The following is a 20,433-nucleotide window of genomic DNA, read 5'->3' as shown; positions in this document are numbered from 1 at the left end:
GGGAACATTCTTTCAACACCCGGTGCGTGACGCGAACGTCTACAGCCTGTCATCAGCGGGTAACTGGCGGGAAGCCCTCTTATGCTCCATTGGCATCAAGGCTGCCAGAACCGAGGCCCTCGCTAAGCTTTCGCACGATAATAGGGTTTGGAAATGAGGGGCTCGTTAGGAAATACAGAATGAAATACCGGCAGTCTACAATGCCAAAGGAGGCATTGGCAAATGGTTAGACTTTTTTTTACTGTTAGTGACATTACATTATTTTTTATAATAATTACATGAGAAAGAAACAAAGAAAAACAAGCGCCCAGAGTGGGGACCGAACCCACGCCTTTCGATTGGATCTCGAATGCCTTACCAATTCGGCTATCTCGGCGACTGTGTTCTCCTTCACTGTCTGGGGTAGTAATATTTACCTCAACTTTATCTGGCGCTTGAGGTTGTTAGCCAGGGCGACTCCGACTATACAGGGAGAAGGGAACCTTCGTTTCAACACCCGGTGCGTGACAAGAACTTCTACAGCCTGTCATCAGCGGGTAACTGGCGGGAAACCCTCTTATGCTCCCTTGGCATCAAGGCTGCCAGAACGGAGGCCCTCGCTAAGCTTTCGCACCATAATAGGTTTGGAAATGAGGGGCTCGTTCGGAAATACAGAAAGAAACACGGGCAGTCTACAACGCCAAAGAAGGCATTGGGGAATTGTTAGCCTTTTTTTACCCTTAGTAAAGTTACATTATTTTTTTTCTATAATTACATGAGAAAGAAAGAAAGAAAAACACGCGCCCAGGGTGGGGACCGAACCCATGCCTTTCGATTAGATCTCTAATGCCTTACCAATTCGGCTATCTGGGCGACTGTGTTCTCCTTCACTTTCTGGGGTATTTATATTTACCACAACTGTATCTGACACTTGAAGGTGTTAGCCAGCGCGACTCAGACTATACAGGGAGAAGGGAACCTTCTATTCAACACCCGGTGCGTGATGCGAACGTCTACAGCCTGTCATAAGTGGGTAACTGGCGGGAAACCCTCCACGCTCCCTTGTCATCAAGGCTGCCAGTACCGAGCCCCTCGATAAGGTTTCGCTCGATAATAGGGTATGGAAATGGGGGGCTCCTTAGGAAAAACAGAAAGAAATACAGGCAGTTTACAATGCCAAAGAAGGCATTGAGGAATTGTTAGACTTTTTTTTACTGTTAGTGATATTACAATATTTTTTTTTTCTAATAATACACGAGAAAGAAATAAAGAAGAACACGCACCCAGAGTGGGGATCGAACCCACGCCTTTCGATTAGATCTCGAATGCCTTACCCATTCGGCTATCTCGGCGACTGTGTTCTCCTTCACTTTCTGGGGTATTTATATTCACCACAACTGTAAGTGACGCTTGAGGGTGTTACGCAGCGCGACTCAGAATATACGAGGAGAAGGGAACCTTCTATTCAACACCCGTTGCGTGACGCGAACGTCAACAACCTGTCATAAGCGGGTAACTGGCGGGAAGCCCTCTTATGCTCCCTTGGCATCAAGGCTGCCAGAACCGAGGCCCTCGCTAAGCTTTCGCACGATAATAGGGTTTGGAAATGAGGGGCTCGTTAGGAAATACAGAAAGAAATACCGGCAGTCTACAACGCCAAAGAAGGCATTGGCGAATGGTTAGACTTTTTTTACTGTTAGTGACATTACATTATTTTTTTTTAATAATTACACGAGAAAGAAATAAAGAAGAACACGCGCCCAGAGTGGGGACCGAACCCACGCCTTTCGATTAGATCTCGAATGCCTTACCAATTCGGCTATCTGGGTGACTGTGTACTCCTTCACTTTCTGGGGTATTTATATTTACCTCAATTTTACCTGACGCTTGAGGGTGTTAGCCAGCGCGACTCCGACTATACGGGGAGAAGGGAAGCTTCTTTTCAACACCCGGTGCATGACGCGAACGTCAACAACCTGTCATAAGCGGGTAACTGGCGGGAAGCCCTCTTATGCTCCCTTGGCATCAAGGCTGCCAGAACCGAGGCCCTCGCTAAGCTTTCGCACGATAATAGGGTTTGGAAATGAGGGGCTCGTTAGGAAATACAGAAAGAAATACCGGCAGTCTACAATGCCAAAGGAGGCATTGGCGAATGGTTAGACTTTTTTTTACTGTTAGTGACATTACATTATTTTTTTTTATAATATACATGAGAAAGAAACAAAGAAAAACAAGCGCCCAGAGTGGGGACCGAACCCACGCCTTTCGATTGGATCTCGAATGCCTTACCAATTCGGCTATCTCGGCGACTGTGTTCTCCTGCACTGTCTGGGGTAGTAATATTTACCTCAACTTTATCTGGCGCTTGAGGTTGTTAGCCAGGGCGACTCCGTCTATACAGGGAGAAGGGAACCTTCGTTTCAACACCCGGTGCGAGACAAGAACTTCTACAGCCCGTCATCAGCGGGTAACTGGCGGGAAACCCTCTTATGCTCCCTTGGCATCAAGGCTGCTAGAACGGAGGCCCTCACTAAGCTTTCGCACCATAATAGGTTTGGAAATGAGGGGCTCGTTCGGAAATACAGAAAGAAACACGGGCAGTCTACAACGCCAAAGAAGGCATTGAGGAATGGTTAGCCTTTTTTACCGTTAGTAAAGTTACATTATTTTTTTTCTATAATTACATGAGAAAGAAAGAAAGAAAAACAGACGCCCAGAGTGGGGACCGAACCCATGCCTTTCGATTAGATTTCTAATGCCTTACCAATTCGGCTATCTGGGCGACTGTGTTCTCCTTCACTTTCTGGGGTATTTATATTTACCACAACTGTATCTGACACTTGAAGGTGTTAGCCAGCGCGACTCAGACTATACAGGGAGAAGGGAACCTTCTATTCAACACCCGGTGCGTGATGCGAACGTCTACAGCCTGTCATAAGCGGGTAACTGGCGGGAAACCCTCCACGCTCCCTTGTCATCAAGGCTGCCAGTACCGAGCCCCTCGATAAGGTTTCGCTCGATAATAGGGTATGGAAATGAGGGGCTCGTTAGGAAAAACAGAAAGAAATACAGGGAGTTTACAACGCCAAAGAAGGCATTGAGGAATTGTTAGACTTTTTTTTTACTGTTAGTGATGTTACAATATTTTTTTTTCTAATAATACACGAGAAAGAAATAAAGAAGAACACACACCCAGAGTGGGGATCGAACCCACGCCTTTCGATTAGATCTCGAATGCCTTACCAATTCGGCTACCTCGGCGACTGTGTTCTCCTTCACTTTCTGGGGTATTTATTTTCACCACAACTGTAAGTGACGCTTGAGGGTGTTACGCAGCGCGACTCAGAATATACGAGGAGAAGGGAACCTTCTATTCAACACCCGGTGCGTGACGCGAACGTCAACAACCTGTCATAAGCGGGTAACTGGCGGGAAGACCTCTTATGCTCCCTCGGCATCAAGGCTGCCAGAACCGAGGCCCTCGCTAAGCTTTCGCACTATAATAGGGTTTGGAAATGAGGCGCTCGTTAGGAAATACAGAAAGAAATACCGGCAGTCTACAACGCCAAAGAAGGCATTGGCGAATGGTTAGACTTTTTTTACTGTTAGTGACATTACATTATTTTTTTTAATAATTACATGAGAAAGAAACAAAAAAAAACAAGCGCCCAGAGTGGGGACCGAACCCACGCCTTTCGATTGGATCTCGAATGCCTTACCAATTCGGCTATCTCGGCGACTGTGTTCTCCTTCACTGTCTGGGGTAGTAATATTTACCTCAACTTTATCTGGCGCTTGAGGTTGTTAGCCAGGGCGACTCCGACTATACAGGGAGAAGGGAACCTTCGTTTCAACACCCGGTGCGTGACAAGAACTTCTACAGCCTGTCATCAGCGGGTAACTGGCGGGAAACCCTCTTATGCTCCCTTGGCATCAAGGCTGCCAGAACGGAGGCCCTCGCTAAGCTTTCGCACCAAATAGGTTTAGAAATGAGGGGCTCGTTCGGAAATACAGAAAGAAACACGGGCAGTCTACAACGCCAAAGAAGGCATTGGGGAATGGTTAGCCTTTTTTTACCGTTAGTAAAGTAACAATATTTTTTTTCTATAATTACATGAGAAAGAAAGAAAGAAAAACACGCGCCCAGAGTGGGGACCGAACCCATGCCTTTCGATTAGATCTCTAATGCCTTACCAATTCCTCTGTCTGGGCGACTGTGTTCTCCTTCACTTTCTGGGGTATTTATATTTACCACAACTGTATCTGACACTTGAAGGTGTTAGCCAGCGCGACTCAGACTATACAGGGAGAAGGGAACCTTCTATTCAACACCCGGTGCGTGATGCGAACGTCTACAGCCTGTCATAAGCGGGTAACTGGAGGGAAACCCTTTACGCTCCCTTGTCATCAAGGCTGCCAGTACCGAGCCCCTCGATAAGGTTTCGCTCGATAATAGGGTATGGAAATGAGGGGCTCGTTAGGAAAAACAGAAAGAAATACAGGCAGTTTACAACGCCAAAGAAGGCATTGAGGAATTGTTATACTTTTTTTTTACTGTTAGTGATGTTACAATATTTTTTTTTCTAATAATACACGAGAAAGAAATAAAGAAGAACACGCACCCAGAGTGGGGATCGAAGCCACGCCTTTCGATTAGATCTCGAATGCCTTACCAATTCGGCTATCTCGGCACTGTGTTCTCCTTCACTTTCTGGGTATTTATATTCACCACAACTGTAAGTGACGCTTGAGGGTGTCACGCAGCGCGACTCAGAATATACGAGGAGAAGGGAACCTTCTATTCAACACCCGGTGCGTGAAGCGAACGTCAACAACCTGTCATAAGCGGGTAACTGGCGGGAAGCCCTCTTATGCTCCCTTGGCATCAAGGCTGCCAGAACCGAGGCCCTCGCTAAGCTCTCGCACGATAATAGGGTTTGGAAATGAGGGGCTTGTTAAGATATACAGAAAGAAATACCGGCAGTCTACAACGCCAAAGAAGGCATTGGGGAATGGTTAGACTCTTTTCTTAGTGTTAGTGACGTTACATTATTATTTTTTTCTAATAATTACACGAGAAAGAAATAAAGAAGAACACGCGCCCAGAGTGGGGACCGAACCCACGCCTTTCGATTAGATCTCGAATGCCTTACCAATTCGGCTATCTCGGCGACTGTGTTCCCCTTCACTTTCTGGGGTATTTATATTTACCTCAACTTTACCTGACGCTTGAGGGTGTTAGCTAGCGCGACTCCGACTATACGGGGAGAAGGGAAGCTTCTTTTCAACACCCGGTGCGTGATGCGAACGTCAACAACCTGTCATAAGCGGGTAACTGCCGGGAAGCCCTCTTATGCTCCCTTGGCATCAAGGCTGCCAGAACCGAGGCCCTCGCTAAGCTTTCGCACGATAATAGGGTTTGGAAATGAGGGGCTTGTTAAGATATACAGAAAGAAATACTGGCAGTCTACAACGCCAAAGAAGGCATTGGGGAATGGTTAGACTCTTTTCTTAGTGTTAGTGACGTTACATTATTTTTTTTTCTAATAATTACACGAGAAAGAAATAAAGAAGAACACGCGCCCAGAGTGGGGACCGAACCCACGCCTTTCGATTAGATCTCGAATGCCTTACCAATTCGGCTATCTCGGCGACTGTGTTCCCCTTCACTTTCTGGGGTATTTATATTTACCTCAACTTTACCTGACGCTTGAGGGTGTTAGCTAGCGCGACTCCGACTATGCGGGGAGAACGGAAGCTTCTTTTCAACACCCGGTGCGTGATGCGAACGTCTACAGCCTGTCATAAGCGGGTAACTGGCGGGAAACCCTCTCACGCTCCCTTGTCATCAAGGCTGCCAGTACCGAGCCCCTCGATAGGGTTTCGCTCGATAATAGGGTATGGAAATGAGGGGCTCGTTAGGAAAAACAGAAAGAAATACAGGCAGTTTACAACGCCAAAGAAGGCATTGAGGAATTGTTAGACTTTTTTTTACTGTTAGTGATGTTACAATATTTTTTTTTCTAATAATACACGAGAAAGAAATAAAGAAGAACACGCACCCAGAGTGGGGATCGAAGCCACGCCTTTCGATTAGATCTCGAATGCCTTACCAATTCGGCTATCTCGGCACTGTGTTCTCCTTCACTTTCTGGGGTATTTATATTCACCACAACTGTATCTGACGCTTGAGGGTGTTAGGCAGCGCGACTCAGACTATACCAGGAGAAGGGAACCTTCTATTCAACACCCTGTGCGTGACGCGAACGTCTACAGCCTGTCATAAGCGGGTAACTGGCGGGATGCCCTCTTATGCTCCCTTGGCATCAAGGCTGCCAGAACCGAGGCCCTCGCTAAGCTTTCGCACGATAATAGGGTTTGGAAATGAGGGGCTTGTTAAGATATACAGAAAGAAAACCGGCAGTCTACAACGCCAAAGAAGGCATTGGGGAATGGTTAGACTTTTTTCTTAGTGTTAGTGACGTTACATTATTTTTTTTTCTAATAATTACACGAGAAAGAAATAAAGAAGAACACGCGCCCAGAGTGGGGATCGAAGCCACGCCTTTCGATTAGATCTCGAATGCCTTACCAATTCGGCTATCTCGGCACTGTGTTCTCCTTCACTTTCTGGGTATTTATATTCACCACAACTGTATCTGACGCTTGAGGGTGTTAGGCAGCGCGACTCAGGCTATACCAGGAGAAGGGAACCTTCTATTCAACACCCTGTGCGTGACGCGAACGTCTACAGCCTGTCATAAGCGGGTAACTGGCGGGAAGCCCTCTTATGCTCCCTTGGCATCAAGGCTGCCAGAACCGAGGCCCTCGCTAAGCTTTCGCACGATAATAGGGTTTGGAAATGAGGGGCTTGTTAAGATATACAGAAAGAAATACCGGCAGTCTACAACGCCAAAGAAGGCATTGGGGAATGGTTAGACTTTTTTCTTAGTGTTAGTGACGTTACATTATTTTTTTTCTAATAATTACACGAGAAAGAAATAAAGAAGAACACGCACCCAGAGTGAGGATCGAAGCCACGCCTTTCGATTAGATCTCGAATGCCTTACCAATTCGGCTATCTCGGCGACTGTGTTCCCCTTCACTTTCTGGGGTATTTATATTTACCTCAACTTTACCCGACGCTTGAGGGTGTTAGCCAGGGCGACTCCGACTATACAGGGAGAAGGGAACCTTCGTTTCAACACCCGGTGCGTGACAAGAACTTCTACAGCCTGTCATCAGCGGGTAACTGGCGGGAAACCCTCTCACGCTCCCTTGTCATCAAGGCTGCCAGTACCGAGCCCCTCGATAGGGTTTCGCTCGATAATTGGGTATGGAAATGAGGGGCTCGTTAGGAAAAACAGAAAGAAATACAGGCAGTTTACAATGCCAAAGAAGGCATTGAGGAATTGTTAGACTTTTTTTTACTGTTAGTGATGTTACAATATTTTTTTTTCTAATAATACACGAGAAAGAAATAAAGAAGAACACGCACCCAGAGTGGGGATCGAAGCCACGCCTTTCGATTAGAACTCGAATGCCTTACCAATTCGGCTATCTCGGCAGTGTGTTCTCCTTCACTTTCTGGGGTATTTATATTCACCACAACTGTATCTGACGCTTGAGGGTGTTAGGCTGCGCGACTCAGACTATACCAGGAGAAGGGAACCTTCTATTCAACACCCTGTGCGTGACGCGAACGTCTACAGCCTGTCATAAGCGGGTAACTGGCGGGAAGCCCTCTTATGCTCCCTTGGCATCAAGGCTGCCAGAACCGAGGCCCTCGCTAAGCTTTCGCACGATAATAGGGTTTGGAAATGAGGGGCTTGTTAAGATATACAGAAAGAAATACCGGCAGTCTACAACGCCAAAGAAGGCATTGGGGAATGGTTAGACTTTTTTCTTAGTGTTAGTGACGTTACATTATTTTTTTTCTAATAATTACACGAGAAAGAAATAAAGAAGAACACGCACCCAGAGTGAGGATCGAAGCCACGCCTTTCGATTAGATCTCGAATGCCTTACCAATTCGGCTATCTCGGCGACTGTGTTCCCCTTCACTTTCTGGGGTATTTATATTTACCTCAACTTTACCTGACGCTTGAGGGTGTTAGCCAGGGCGACTCCGACTATACAGGGAGAAGGGAACCTTCGTTTCAACACCCGGTGCGTGACAAGAACTTCTACAGCCTGTCATCAGCGGGTCACTGGCGGGAAACCCTCTTATGCTCCCTTGGCATCAAGGCTGCCAGAACGGAGGCCCTCGCTAAGCTTTCGCACCATAATAGGTTTGGAAATGAGGGGCTCGTTCGGAAATACAGAAAGAAACACGGGCAGTCTACAATGCCAAAGAAGGCATTAGGGAATGGTTAGCCTTTTTTTACCGTTAGTAAAGTTACATTATTTTTTTTCTATAATAACATGAGAAAGAAAGAAAGAAAAACACGCGCCCAGAGTGGGGACCGAACCCATGCCTTTCGATTAGATCTCTAATGCCTTACCTATTCGGCTATCTTTGCGAATGTGTTCTCCTTCACTTTCTGGGGTATTTATATTTACAACAACTGTATCTGACACTTGAGGGTGTTAGCCAGCGCGACTCAGACTATACAGGGAGAAGGGAACCTTCTATTCAACACCCGGTGCGTGATGCGAACGTCTACAGCCTGTCATAAGCGGGTAACTTGCGGGAAACCCTCTCACGCTACCTTGTCATCAAGGCTGCCAGTACCGAGCCCCTCGATGAGGTTTCGCTCGATAATAGGGTATGGAAATGAGGGGCTCGTTAGGAAAAACAGAAAGAAATACAGGCAGTTTACAACGCCAAAGAAGGCATTGAGGAATATTTATACTTTTTTTTTACTGTTAGTGACGTTACAATATTTTTTTTCTAATAATACATGAGAAAGAAACAAACAAAAACACGCGCCCATAGTGGGGACCGAAGCCATGCCTTTCGATTAGATCTCCAATACCTTACCAATTCGGCTATCTGGGCGACTGTGTTCTCTTTCACTTTCTGGGGTATTTATATTTACTACAACTGTATCTGACGCTTGAGGGTGTTAGCCAGGGCGACTCAGACTATACGAGGAGAAGGGAACATTCTTTTCAACACCCGGTGCGTGACGCGAACTTCTACAGCCTGTCATCAGCGGGTAACTGGCGGGAAACCCTCTTATGCTCCCTTGGCATCAAGGCTGCAAGAACCCAGGCCCTCGCTAGGCTTTCGCCCGATAATAGGCTTTGGAAATGAGGGGCTCGTTAGAAAAATTACGGAAAGAAATACCGGCAGTCTACAACGCCAAAAAAGGCATTGAAGAATGGTTAGACTTTTTTTTACGGTTATTGACGTTACAATATTTTTTTTCTAATAATACACGAGAAAGAAATAAAGAAGAACACGCACCCAGAGTGGGGATCGAACCCACGCCTTTCGATTAGATCTCGAATGCCTTACCAATTCGGCTATCTCGGCGTCTGTGTTCTCCTTCACTTTCTGGGGTATTTATATTCACCACAACTGTATGTGACGCTTGAGGGTGTTAGGCAGCGCGACTCAGAATATACGAGGAGAAGGGAACCTTCTATTCAACACCCGGTGCGTGACGCGAACGTCAACAACCTGTCATAAGCGGGTAACTGGCGGGAAGCCCTCTTATGCTCCCTTGGCATAAAGGCTGCCAGAACCGAGGACCTCGCTAAGCTTTCGCACGATAATAGGGTTTGGAAATGAGGGGCTCGTTCGGAAATACAGAAAGAAACACGGGCAGTCTACAACGCCAAAGAAGGCATTGGGGAATGGTTACCCTTTTTTTACCGTTAGTAAAGTTACATTATTTTTTTTCTATAATTACATGAGAAAGAAAGAAAGAAAAACACGCGCCCAGAGTGGGGACCGAACCCATGCCTTTCGATTAAATCTCTAATGCCTTACCAATTCGGCTATCTGGGCGAATGTGTTCTCCTTCACTTTCTGGGGTATTTATATTTACCACAACTGTATCTGACACTTGAAGGTGTTAGCCAGCGCGACTCAGACTATGCAGGGAGAAGGGAACCTTCTATTCAACACCCGGTGCGTGATGCGAACGTCTACAGCCTGTCATAAGCGGGTAACTGGCGGGAAACCCTCTACGCTCCCTTGTCATCAAGGCTGCCAGTACCGAGCCCCTCGATAATGTTTCGCTCGATAATAGGGTATGGAAATGAGGGGCTCGTTAGGAAAAACAGAAAGAAATACAGACAGTTTACAACGCCAAAGAAGGCATTGAGGAATTGTTAGACTTTTTTTTTTACTGTTAGTGATGTTACAATATTTTTTTTTCTAATAATACACGAGAAAGAAATAAAGAAGAACACGCACCCAGAGTGGGGATCGAAGCCACGCCTTTCGATTAGATCTCGAATGCCTTAACAATTCGGCTATCTCGGCGACTCTCTTCTCCTTCACTGCCTGGGGTAGTTATATTTACCTCAACTTTATCTGACGCTTGAGGGTGTTAGCCAGGGCGACTCCGACTACACGGGGAGAAGGGAACCTTCGTTTCAACACCCGGTTCGTGACGCGAACGTCTACAGCCTGTCATAAGCGGGTAACTGGCGGGAAACCCACTTATGCTCCCTTGGCATCAAGGCTGCAAGAACCGAGGCCTCGCTAAGCTTCCGCCCGATAATAGGGTTTGGAAATGAGGGGCTTGTTAAGATATACAGAAAGAAATACCGGCAGTCTACAACGCCAAAGAGGGCATTGGGGAATGGTTAGACATTTTTTTTACTGTTAGTGACGTTACAATATTTTTTTTCCTAATAATTACATGAGAAAGAAACAAAAAAAAAAAAACAAGCGCCCAGAGTGGGGACCGAACCCACGCCTTTCGATTGGATCTCGAATGCCTTACCAATTCGGCTATCTCGGCGACTCTGTTCTCCTTCCCTGTCTGGGGTAGTTATATTTACCTCAACTTTATCTGACGCTTGAGGGTGTTAGCCAGGGCGACTCCGACTACACGGGGAGAAGGGAACCTTCGTTTCAACACCCGGTTCGTGACGCGAACGTCTACAGCCTGTCATAAGCGGGTAACTGGCGGGAAACCCGCTTATGCTCCCTTGGCATCAAGGCTGCAAGAACCGAGGCCCACGCTAAGCTTCCGCCCGATAATAGGGTTTGGAAATGAGGGGCTTGTTAAGATATACAGAAAGAAATACCGGCAGTCTACAACGCCAAAGAAGGCATTGGGGAATGGTTAGACTCTTTTCTTAGTGTTAGTGACGTTACATTATTTTTTTTTCTAATAGTTACACGAGAAAGAAATAAAGAAGAACACGCGCCCAGAGCGGGGACCGAACCCACGCCTTTCGATTGGATCTCGAATGCCTTACCAATTCGGCTATCTCGGCGACTCTGTTCTCCTTCACTGTCTGGGGTAGTTATATTTACCTCAACATTATCTGACGCTTGAGGGTGTTAGCCAGGGCGACTCCGACTACACGGGGAGAAGGGAACCTTCGTTTCAACACCCGGTTCGTGACGCGAACGTCTACAGCCTGTCATAAGCGGGTAACTGGCGGGAAACCCACTTATGCTCCCTTGGCATCAAGGCTGCAAGAACCGAGGCCCTCGCTAAGCTTCCGCCCGATAATAGGGTTTGGAAATGAGGGGCTTGTTAAGATATACAGAAAGAAATACCGGCAGTCTACAACGCCAAAGAAGGCATTGGGGAATGGTTAGACTCTTTTCTTAGTGTTAGTGACGTTACATTATTTTTTTTTCTAATAATTACACGAGAAAGAAATAAAGAAGAACACGCGCCCAGAGTGGGGACCGAACCCACGCCTTTCGATTAGATCTCGAATGCCTTACCAATTCGGCTATCTGGGTGACTGTGTTCCCCTTCACTTTCTGGGGTATTTATATTTACCTCAACTTTACCTGACGCTTGAGGGTGTTAGCCAGAGCGACTCAGACTATACGAGGAGAAGGGAACATTCTTTTCAACACCCGGTGCGTGACGCGAACTTCTACAGCCTGTCATCAGCGGGTAACTGGTGGGAAACCCTCTTATGCTCCCTTGGCATCAAGGCTGCAAGAACCCAGGCCCTCCCTAGGGTTTCGCCCAATAATAGGGTTTGGAAATGAGGGGCTCGTTAGAAAAAACAGAAAGAAATACCGGCAGTCTACAACGCCAAAGAGGGCATTGGGGAATGGTTAGGCTTTTTTTTACTGTTAGTGACGTTACAATATTTTTTTTCTAATAATACACGAGAAAGAAATAAAGAGGAACACGCGCCCAGAGTGGGGATCGAACCCACGCCTTTCGATTAGATCTCGAATGCCTTACCAATTCGGCTATCTCGGCGACTGTGTTCTCCTTCACTGTCTGGGGTAGTAATATTTACCTCAACTTTATCTGGCGCTTGAGGTTGTCAGCCAGGGCGACTCCGACTATACAGGGAGAAGGGAACCTTCGTTTCAACACCCGGTGCGTGACAAGAACTTCTACAGCCTGTCATCAGCGGGTAACTGGCGGGAAACCCTCTCACGCTCCCTTGTCATCAAGGCTGCCAGTACCGAGCCCCTCGATAGGGTTTCGCTCGATAATTGGGTATGGAAATGAGGGGCTCGTTAGGAAAAACAGAAAGAAATACAGGCAGTTTACAATGCCAAAGAAGGCATTGAGGAATTGTTAGACTTTTTTTTACTGTTAGTGATGTTACAATATTTTTTTTTCTAATAATACACGAGAAAGAAATAAAGAAGAACACGCACCCAGAGTGGGGATCGAAGCCACGCCTTTCGATTAGAACTCGAATGCCTTACCAATTCGGCTATCTCGGCAGTGTGTTCTCCTTCACTTTCTGGGGTATTTATATTCACCACAACTGTATCTGACGCTTGAGGGTGTTAGGCTGCGCGACTCAGACTATACCAGGAGAAGGGAACCTTCTATTCAACACCCTGTGCGTGACGCGAACGTCTACAGCCTGTCATAAGCGGGTAACTGGCGGGAAGCCCTCTTATGCTCCCTTGGCATCAAGGCTGCCAGAACCGAGGCCCTCGCTAAGCTTTCGCACGATAATAGGGTTTGGAAATGAGGGGCTTGTTAAGATATACAGAAAGAAATACCGGCAGTCTACAACGCCAAAGAAGGCATTGGGGAATGGTTAGACTTTTTTCTTAGTGTTAGTGACGTTACATTATTTTTTTTCTAATAATTACACGAGAAAGAAATAAAGAAGAACACGCACCCAGAGTGAGGATCGAAGCCACGCCTTTCGATTAGATCTCGAATGCCTTACCAATTCGGCTATCTCGGCGACTGTGTTCCCCTTCACTTTCTGGGGTATTTATATTTACCTCAACTTTACCTGACGCTTGAGGGTGTTAGCCAGGGCGACTCCGACTATACAGGGAGAAGGGAACCTTCGTTTCAACACCCGGTGCGTGACAAGAACTTCTACAGCCTGTCATCAGCGGGTCACTGGCGGGAAACCCTCTTATGCTCCCTTGGCATCAAGGCTGCCAGAACGGAGGCCCTCGCTAAGCTTTCGCACCATAATAGGTTTGGAAATGAGGGGCTCGTTCGGAAATACAGAAAGAAACACGGGCAGTCTACAATGCCAAAGAAGGCATTAGGGAATGGTTAGCCTTTTTTTACCGTTAGTAAAGTTACATTATTTTTTTTCTATAATAACATGAGAAAGAAAGAAAGAAAAACACGCGCCCAGAGTGGGGACCGAACCCATGCCTTTCGATTAGATCTCTAATGCCTTACCTATTCGGCTATCTTTGCGAATGTGTTCTCCTTCACTTTCTGGGGTATTTATATTTACAACAACTGTATCTGACACTTGAGGGTGTTAGCCAGCGCGACTCAGACTATACAGGGAGAAGGGAACCTTCTATTCAACACCCGGTGCGTGATGCGAACGTCTACAGCCTGTCATAAGCGGGTAACTTGCGGGAAACCCTCTCACGCTACCTTGTCATCAAGGCTGCCAGTACCGAGCCCCTCGATAAAGTTTCGCTCGATAATAGGGTATGGAAATGAGGGGCTCGTTAGGAAAAACAGAAAGAAATACAGGCAGTTTACAACGCCAAAGAAGGCATTGAGGAATATTTAGACGTTTTTTTTACTGTTAGTGACGTTACAATATTTTTTTTCTAATAATACATGAGAAAGAAACAAACAAAAACACGCGCCCATAGTGGGGACCGAAGCCATGCCTTTCGATTAGATCTCCAATACCTTACCAATTCGGCTATCTGGGCGACTGTGTTCTCTTTCACTTTCTGGGGTATTTATATTTACTACAACTGTATCTGACGCTTGAGGGTGTTAGCCAGGGCGACTCAGACTATACGAGGAGAAGGGAACATTCTTTTCAACACCCGGTGCGTGACGCGAACTTCTACAGCCTGTCATCAGCGGGTAACTGGCGGGAAACCCTCTTATGCTCCCTTGGCATCAAGGCTGCAAGAACCCAGGCCCTCGCTAGGCTTTCGCCCGATAATAGGCTTTGGAAATGAGGGGCTCGTTAGAAAAATTACGGAAAGAAATACCGGCAGTCTACAACGCCAAAAAAGGCATTGAAGAATGGTTAGACTTTTTTTTACGGTTATTGACGTTACAATATTTTTTTTCTAATAATACACGAGAAAGAAATAAAGAAGAACACGCACCCAGAGTGGGGATCGAACCCACGCCTTTCGATTAGATCTCGAATGCCTTACCAATTCGGCTATCTCGGCGTCTGTGTTCTCCTTCACTTTCTGGGGTATTTATATTCACCACAACTGTATGTGACGCTTGAGGGTGTTAGGCAGCGCGACTCAGAATATACGAGGAGAAGGGAACCTTCTATTCAACACCCGGTGCGTGACGCGAACGTCAACAACCTGTCATAAGCGGGTAACTGGCGGGAAGCCCTCTTATGCTCCCTTGGCATAAAGGCTGCCAGAACCGAGGACCTCGCTAAGCTTTCGCACGATAATAGGGTTTGGAAATGAGGGGCTCGTTCGGAAATACAGAAAGAAACACGGGCAGTCTACAACGCCAAAGAAGGCATTGGGGAATGGTTACCCTTTTTTTACCGTTAGTAAAGTTACATTATTTTTTTTCTATAATTACATGAGAAAGAAAGAAAGAAAAACACGCGCCCAGAGTGGGGACCGAACCCATGCCTTTCGATTAGATCTCTAATGCCTTACCAATTCGGCTATCTGGGCGAATGTGTTCTCCTTCACTTTCTGGGGTATTTATATTTACCACAACTGTATCTGACACTTGAAGGTGTTAGCCAGCGCGACTCAGACTATGCAGGGAGAAGGGAACCTTCTATTCAACACCCGGTGCGTGATGCGAACGTCTACAGCCTGTCATAAGCGGGTAACTGGCGGGAAACCCTCTACGCTCCCTTGTCATCAAGGCTGCCAGTACCGAGCCCCTCGATAATGTTTCGCTCGATAATAGGGTATGGAAATGAGGGGCTCGTTAGGAAAAACAGAAAGAAATACAGACAGTTTACAACGCCAAAGAAGGCATTGAGGAATTGTTAGACTTTTTTTTTTACTGTTAGTGATGTTACAATATTTTTTTTTCTAATAATACACGAGAAAGAAATAAAGAAGAACACGCACCCAGAGTGGGGATCGAAGCCACGCCTTTCGATTAGATCTCGAATGCCTTAACAATTCGGCTATCTCGGCGACTCTCTTCTCCTTCACTGCCTGGGGTAGTTATATTTACCTCAACTTTATCTGACGCTTGAGGGTGTTAGCCAGGGCGACTCCGACTACACGGGGAGAAGGGAACCTTCGTTTCAACACCCGGTTCGTGACGCGAACGTCTACAGCCTGTCATAAGCGGGTAACTGGCGGGAAACCCACTTATGCTCCCTTGGCATCAAGGCTGCAAGAACCGAGGCCTCGCTAAGCTTCCGCCCGATAATAGGGTTTGGAAATGAGGGGCTTGTTAAGATATACAGAAAGAAATACCGGCAGTCTACAACGCCAAAGAGGGCATTGGGGAATGGTTAGACATTTTTTTTACTGTTAGTGACGTTACAATATTTTTTTTCCTAATAATTACATGAGAAAGAAACAAAAAAAAAAAAAACAAGCGCCCAGAGTGGGGACCGAACCCACGCCTTTCGATTGGATCTCGAATGCCTTACCAATTCGGCTATCTCGGCGACTCTGTTCTCCTTCCCTGTCTGGGGTAGTTATATTTACCTCAACTTTATCTGACGCTTGAGGGTGTTAGCCAGGGCGACTCCGACTACACGGGGAGAAGGGAACCTTCGTTTCAACACCCGGTTCGTGACGCGAACGTCTACAGCCTGTCATAAGCGGGTAACTGGCGGGAAACCCGCTTATGCTCCCTTGGCATCAAGGCTGCAAGAACCGAGGCCCACGCTAAGCTTCCGCCCGATAATAGGGTTTGGAAATGAGGGGCTTGTTAAGATATACAGAAAGAAATACCGGCAGTCTACAACGCCAAAGAAGGCATTGGGGAATGGTTAGACTCTTTTCTTAGTGTTAGTGACGTTACATTATTTTTTTTTCTAATAGTTACACGAGAAAGAAATAAAGAAGAACACGCGCCCAGAGCGGGGACCGAACCCACGCCTTTCGATTGGATCTCGAATGCCTTACCAATTCGGCTATCTCGGCGACTCTGTTCTCCTTCACTGTCTGGGGTAGTTATATTTACCTCAACATTATCTGACGCTTGAGGGTGTTAGCCAGGGCGACTCCGACTACACGGGGAGAAGGGAACCTTCGTTTCAACACCCGGTTCGTGACGCGAACGTCTACAGCCTGTCATAAGCGGGTAACTGGCGGGAAACCCACTTATGCTCCCTTGGCATCAAGGCTGCAAGAACCGAGGCCCTCGCTAAGCTTCCGCCCGATAATAGGGTTTGGAAATGAGGGGCTTGTTAAGATATACAGAAAGAAATACCGGCAGTCTACAACGCCAAAGAAGGCATTGGGGAATGGTTAGACTCTTTTCTTAGTGTTAGTGACGTTACATTATTTTTTTTTCTAATAATTACACGAGAAAGAAATAAAGAAGAACACGCGCCCAGAGTGGGGACCGAACCCACGCCTTTCGATTAGATCTCGAATGCCTTACCAATTCGGCTATCTGGGTGACTGTGTTCCCCTTCACTTTCTGGGGTATTTATATTTACCTCAACTTTACCTGACGCTTGAGGGTGTTAGCCAGAGCGACTCAGACTATACGAGGAGAAGGGAACATTCTTTTCAACACCCGGTGCGTGACGCGAACTTCTACAGCCTGTCATCAGCGGGTAACTGGTGGGAAACCCTCTTATGCTCCCTTGGCATCAAGGCTGCAAGAACCCAGGCCCTCCCTAGGGTTTCGCCCAATAATAGGGTTTGGAAATGAGGGGCTCGTTAGAAAAAACAGAAAGAAATACCGGCAGTCTACAACGCCAAAGAGGGCATTGGGGAATGGTTAGGCTTTTTTTTACTGTTAGTGACGTTACAATATTTTTTTTCTAATAATACACGAGAAAGAAATAAAGAGGAACACGCGCCCAGAGTGGGGATCGAACCCACGCCTTTCGATTAGATCTCGAATGCCTTACCAATTCGGCTATCTCGGCGACTGTGTTCTCCTTCACTGTCTGGGGTAGTAATATTTACCTCAACTTTATCTGGCGCTTGAGGTTGTCAGCCAGGGCGACTCCGACTATACAGGGAGAAGGGAACCTTCGTTTCAACACCCGGTGCGTGACAAGAACTTCTACAGCCTGTCATCAGCGGGTAACTGGCGGGAAACCCTCTTATGCTCCCTTGGCATCAAGGCTGCCAGAACGGAGGCCCTCGCTAAGCTTTCGCACCATAATAGGTTTGGAAATGAGGGGCTCGTTCGGAATTACAGAAAGAAACACGGGCAGTCTACAACGCCAAAGAAGGCATTAGGGAATGGTTAGCCTTTTTTTACCGTTAGTAAAGTTACATTAATTTTTTTCTATAATTACATGAGAAAGAAAGAAAGAAAAACACGCGCCCAGAGTGGGGACCGAACCCATGCCTTTCGATTAGATCTCTAATGCCTTACCAATTCGGCTATCTTTGCGAATGTGTTCTCCTTCACTTTCTGGGGTATTTATATTTACCACAACTGTATCTGACACTTGAGGGTGTTAGCCAGCGCGACTCAGACTATACAGGGAGAAGGGAACCTTCTATTCAACACCCGGTGCGTGATGCGAACGTCTACAGCCTGTCATCAGCGGGTAACTGGCGGGAAACCCTCTTATGCTCCCTTGGCATCAAGGCTGCAAGAACCCAGGCCCTCGCTAGGCTTTCGCCTGATAATAGGCTTTGGAAATGAGGGGCTCGTTAGAAAAATTACGGAAAGAAATACCGGCAGTCTACAACGCCAAAGAAGGCATTGAAGAATGGTTAGACTTTTTTTTTACTGTTATTGACGTTACAATATTTTTTTCTAATAATACACGAGAAAGAAATAAAGAAGAACACGCACCCAGAGTGGGGATCGAACCCACGCCTTTCGATTAGATCTCGAATGCCTTACCAATTCGGCTATCTCGGCGACTGTGTTCTCCTTCACTTTCTGGGGTATTTATATTCACCACAACTGTATGTGACGCTTGAGGGTGTTAGGCAGCGCGACTCAGAATATACGAGGAGAAGGGAACCTTCTATTCAACACCCGGTGCGTGACGCGAACGTCAACAACCTGTCATAAGCGGGTAACTGGCGGGAAGCCCTCTTATGCTCCCTTGGCATCAAGGCTGCCAGAACCGAGGCCCTCGCTAAGCTTTCGCACGATAATAGGGTTTGGAAATGAGGGGCTCGTTCGAAAATACAGAAAGAAACACGGGCAGTCTACAACGCCAAAGAAGGCATTGGGGAATGGTTAGCCTTTTTTTACCGTTAGTAAAGTTACATTATTTTTTTTCTATAATTACATGAGAAAGAAAGAAAGAAAAACACGCGCCCAGAGTGGGTACCGAACCCATGCCTTTCGATTAGATCTCTAATGCCTTACCAATTCGGCTATCTGGGCGACTGTGTTCTCCTTCACTTTCTGGGGTATTTATATTTACCACAACTGTATCTGACACTTGAAGGTGTTAGCCAGCGCGACTCAGACTATACAGGGAGAAGGGAACCTTCTATTCAACACCCGGTGCGTGATGCGAACGTCTACAGCCTTTCATAAGCGGGTAACTGGCGGGAAACCCTCTACGCTCCCTTGTCATCAAGGCTGCCAGTACCGAGCCCCTCGATAAGGTTTCGCTCGATAATAGGGTATGGAAATGAGGGGCTCGTTAGAAAAAACAGAAAGAAATACAGGCAGTTTACAACGCCAAAGAAGGCATTGAGGAATTGTTAGACTTTTTTTTTTACTATTAGTGATGTTACAATATTTTTTTTCTAATAATACACGAGAAAGAAATAAAGAAGAACACGCACCCAAAGTGGGGATCGAAGCCACGCCTTTCGATTAGATCTCGAATGCCTTACCAATTCGGCTATCTCGGCGACTCTGTTCTCCTTCACTGTCTGGGGTAGTTATATTTACCTCAACTTTATCTGACGCTTGAGGGTGTTAGCCAGGGCAACTCCGACTACACGGGGAGAAGGGAACCTTCGTTTCAACACCCGGTTCGTGACGCGAACGTCTACAGCCTGTCATAAGCGGATAACTGGCGGGAAACCCACTTATGCTCCCTTGGCATCAAGGCTGCAAGAACCGAGGCCCTCGCTAAGCTTCCGCCCGATAATAGGGTTTGGAAATGAGGGGCTTGTTAAGATATACAGAAAGAAATACCGGCAGTCTACAACGCCAAAGAAGGCATTGGGGAATGGTTAGACTCTTTTCTTAGTGTTAGTGACGTTACATTATTTTTTTTCTAATATATACACGAGAAAGAAATAAAGAAGAACACGCGCCCAGAGTGGGGACCGAACCCACGCCTTTCGATTAGATCTCGAATGCCTTACCAATTCGGCTATCTGGGTGACTGTGTTCCCCTTCACTTTCTGGGGTATTTATATTTACCTCAACTTTACCTGACGCTTGAGGGTGTTAGCCAGAGCGACTCAGACTATACGAGGAGAAGGGAACATTCTTTTCAACACCCGGTGCGTGACGCGAACTTCTACAGCCTGTCATCAGCGGGTAACTGGTGGGAAACCCTCTTATGCTCCCTTGGCATCAAGGCTGCAAGAACCCAGGCCCTCGCTAGGCTTTCGCCCGATAATAGGCTTTGGAAATGAGGGGCTCCTTAGGAAATACAGAAAGAAATACCGGCAGTCTACAACGCCAAAGAAGGCATTGGCGAATGGTTAGACTTTTTTTAGTGTTAGTGACAATACATTATTTTTTTTAATAATTACATGAGAAAGAAACAAAGAAAAACAAGCGCCCAGAGTGGGGACCGAAC

General features: G+C 46.6%; 5 non-coding genes across 5 annotated transcripts; all 5 read right to left on the bottom strand.

The window, feature by feature from the left end:
- Positions 1 to 304: 304 nt before the first annotated feature.
- On the bottom strand, positions 305 to 376 carry Trnag-ucc (transfer RNA glycine (anticodon UCC)). Its single transcript has one exon. It is a non-coding gene; the product is annotated as a tRNA-Gly (tRNA).
- Positions 377 to 2,214: 1,838 nt separating this feature from the next.
- On the bottom strand, positions 2,215 to 2,286 carry Trnag-ucc (transfer RNA glycine (anticodon UCC)). Its single transcript has one exon. It is a non-coding gene; the product is annotated as a tRNA-Gly (tRNA).
- Positions 2,287 to 3,644: 1,358 nt separating this feature from the next.
- Positions 3,645 to 3,716, bottom strand: Trnag-ucc (transfer RNA glycine (anticodon UCC)). Its single transcript has one exon. It is a non-coding gene; the product is annotated as a tRNA-Gly (tRNA).
- A 7,113-nt stretch (positions 3,717 to 10,829) lies between these two features.
- Trnag-ucc (transfer RNA glycine (anticodon UCC)) lies at positions 10,830 to 10,901 on the bottom strand. The gene has a single exon. It is a non-coding gene; the product is annotated as a tRNA-Gly (tRNA).
- Positions 10,902 to 16,104: 5,203 nt separating this feature from the next.
- Positions 16,105 to 16,176, bottom strand: Trnag-ucc (transfer RNA glycine (anticodon UCC)). Its single transcript has one exon. It is a non-coding gene; the product is annotated as a tRNA-Gly (tRNA).
- Between the last annotated feature and the right edge of the window lie 4,257 nt (positions 16,177 to 20,433).

The sequence above is a fragment of the Haemaphysalis longicornis genome, unplaced genomic scaffold (genome assembly GCF_048455015.1).
Source record: "Haemaphysalis longicornis isolate Haplotype H1 unplaced genomic scaffold, Haemaphysalis longicornis Haplotype H1 scaffold_11, whole genome shotgun sequence".
NCBI classification, from domain to species: domain Eukaryota; kingdom Metazoa; phylum Arthropoda; class Arachnida; order Ixodida; family Ixodidae; genus Haemaphysalis; species Haemaphysalis longicornis.
Note: the sequence above shows the minus strand (reverse complement) of the source record. Positions and strands in the feature narration are given on the sequence as shown.